Genomic DNA, 3,166 nt, shown 5'->3' on the forward strand with positions numbered 1-3,166 from the left:
TAGTTGAGGCTCAAGGTAATTGAGTCTGTACTCACCAGGGAATTGGTGGGGGAGAAGGGAGAGAGAAATTTCCTCTTTGTTTTAGATTCACGGAGCTTGAATCTGTATTGCCTCTGGGTGACGGGAGAGAGGGAATTCCTCTGTGTGTTAGATTCAAGGGGTTTGAATTACAGTATCTTCCAGGGTAACCTAGGGAGGGAAAGAGTTTACTTTCCTTGTATTAAGATCCAGGGGGTCTGGATCTTGGGGGGTCCCCAGGGAAGATTTTGGGGAGACCAGAGTTTATCAGGCACTCAGAGTCCTGATTGGTGGCAGCCTATCAGATCTAAGCTGGTAATTAAGCTTAGAGGATTCATGCTGGTACCCATATTTTGGACGCTAAGGTTCAAATTTGGGAATTAAACCATGACAACGCCCCATTGCGCCCATCGCTATAGAGCCCTACTCCATCCCTTTGGACGCACCCATCACCACAGCGCCCTGGGCTCCCCATTGCCAGAGCACCCTGCCCCATTTCTCTGAGCATCGCCTGTGGGCTCTCCATCACCCTCTGTGCTGTTGCCTATTCCTTGCTATTTCTCTTGTCTCTCCTGCAGCAGCGAAGCCAGTTTGGACACTGGAGGGCAAAAGAGGGGGCATTATTTACTGTTAATTATTTTACAGCACCACCCATTTGCAATGGAGCTTCTCATCCAAGCTGTTAAAGTGACATGAAGAGTGAGGGGACAAACAGTGGGGAGTGGACAGGCCACTGTCATCTGCCAGATATTTAATCACTATGTCACCTCGGCCTTGCTTGAATATGGTTAGATGACACATAGGTTAATCACTGGTGGCTGGGATATGCTCCCACCCTACCTTTACCAATGATAGTGCAGTGGGTGGTCTAGTGGTAAGGGCACTGAGACTTGAGAGAGCATAGTTAAAATTTCTGCTTTGCTACAGCTTCCCTTTGTGGTCTTGGGCATGTTACTTAGTCTCTCTGTGCCACGGGAAATATGAGCCCTGCCCAGCATCACAAAGGTGGTGAAGAATAAATATAGTAAATATTGTGAGATGCTCAGAGCCTGTAGTTTGACACTGAACTCCCTTGGAAGTTAGGAGTCTAATTACCTTTGAGGGTCTGAGCCTGAGTTTAAGTGATTTACCAATGATAACACAGAAAGTTTGTGGCATATGAATAGAAACAAAGCTGATCTCCAGCAGGTTCTTATCTAGTAGTAGAATGGCTTAGCAAGTAGGTGACAGCACCCATCCTATTGGGGTTAATAATGCCAATACACTTGTGTGCACAAATTGTGGCTGGCTTTAGGCCAATTCCCCTGATTCCCCAGAATCGGGCCCCACATCTGCACCTAAGAGAGCCCCATGCCTTAAGCACCTTTTTAATTTTTTTTACTCACCCGGCGGAGGTCCGGGTCTTTGGTGGCATTTCGGTGGCGGGGTGTCCGCAGAATACCCGGAGCGAGGGAAGGACTCCCCGCCGCCAGAGTGCCGCCGAAGACCTGGACCGCCGCTGGGTATTCGAATCAGGCCCCGCAGTTCCTAAAGCCGGCTCTGTGCACAATACTCTTAGTTATGTAAGTGGTATTAGCCTCCTTTCTCAACTAGGGAGAGAGACTGAATGAGTTAGGAGGGAAGCATTGTGCTCTGCCAAACCCAGACTTTAGTTTTACTGATGGGTCAGACACTAAACAGTCTGTAACTTTTATCACTTTAGAGCACCTCCTGAAGCAAAGATAGGCTACACGTGCACATCCTGCTTAGAAGCACATTCACAACTCAGCACTTGTCAGATATGGACTGAATGACACATGGGTCCAGAAAAGCCCTGCACTCAGTCACTAGACACTTTGCAAGCCCCAGACACGTGCATGGAAAATGGGATTCTAAGTGTTTTGGCAGAGTTCTAGATTAGTAACGCAAGAATAGCACCTACTGGACTCCCCCAGGCCTCGCCCCTGAAGGAGGCAGCAGATGAAAGGTGCCCTGCAGGTCCTAGTTTCTTGAACCTATGACAGGCTTCCCCCACCCATGCATCATCATCATGGATTCTAGTTTTCCGTGATAAATTCTCCAATAAAAAAATATAAATGTTTTTAAACAATTAAAATAAAACACTGAACTTTAGTTTTCCTAGCCACTATATAGGTATCTGTCAAACACAATGTTTGATAGTTAAAAATTGTAAATATAAGCTGGCAGCCCAAGCCCCACCAGTTCTCTCATTTATCCAAATTTTTGATGATCTGATCTGACCTCAGTCCCAATTAGATCAGATAATCAGGGTTCCACTGTGTATGTTTTGTTTTTTTTTCAGAAAAGTGTAAAAATGAAAGATTCTCTGTAAAAATGCAAATTCCACATTGTTCCATGGATTTCTAGGATCCTTGATCATCAGGAGAGGTGGAACATGCTCAGCTGACAAGAAAAGGGGCCATGCCAAGAATAAGGTACTTACACATTTAGTTAAGACAACTGATTTATTTCACTTTCTGCAGTGCCCAGTTAGGTGCTCTGGGTACACATCCATTCAATCCATATGTAGTGGAGGACTAAGGTCCCCAACATACTTCTCACCCAAACCCCAGCGCTCTAGGAAAGGTGATAGGAGTTCTCTTAGAAGCTCAGCCCTTAGCCACCAGGAGAACAAATGGACCTGGCAATATGATCTGAAGGGCAACAGATTCAACTTTGGTAAACTGGAGCAGGGAGCAGATTCCACCATTGCAGCCTCATCTCTGAACATCCCTCCATCTCCCTTCCAATTAAATGGGTTGGGGACACATGTGCAGGAACTAGGGGTTTGATGTGGTTTCCTATATAGAGGGGGGGGGAGAGAGAGAGAGAGTTAGTTTACACTTTGGGTCAATGGCTCGCAACACCCCCCTATAACAATTGTTCCAGCACTCCTGGGTGGGGAGGATTAATGTTGGATGTCTCAGATGATCTGGACCACTGGACTATAAGGGGGGACAGGCACATCTTGCAGGTGTTCAAGACAGAATCCATTTAAGGCTTTCTAGGTTAAAACCTACACTTTAAAGGGGCAGCCAGTATCTATACAAGCACAAAGATAAGATATTCCTAAGAGCCACTTCAAAGCTCCCTGTGAATTAGAGCAAACTCCTCACAGCAAGAAATGCTCTATGCTGCCACCAAATGG

The sequence above is a fragment of the Chelonoidis abingdonii genome, chromosome 23 (assembly GCF_003597395.2).
Source record: "Chelonoidis abingdonii isolate Lonesome George chromosome 23, CheloAbing_2.0, whole genome shotgun sequence".
Taxonomy (NCBI): domain Eukaryota; kingdom Metazoa; phylum Chordata; order Testudines; family Testudinidae; genus Chelonoidis; species Chelonoidis abingdonii.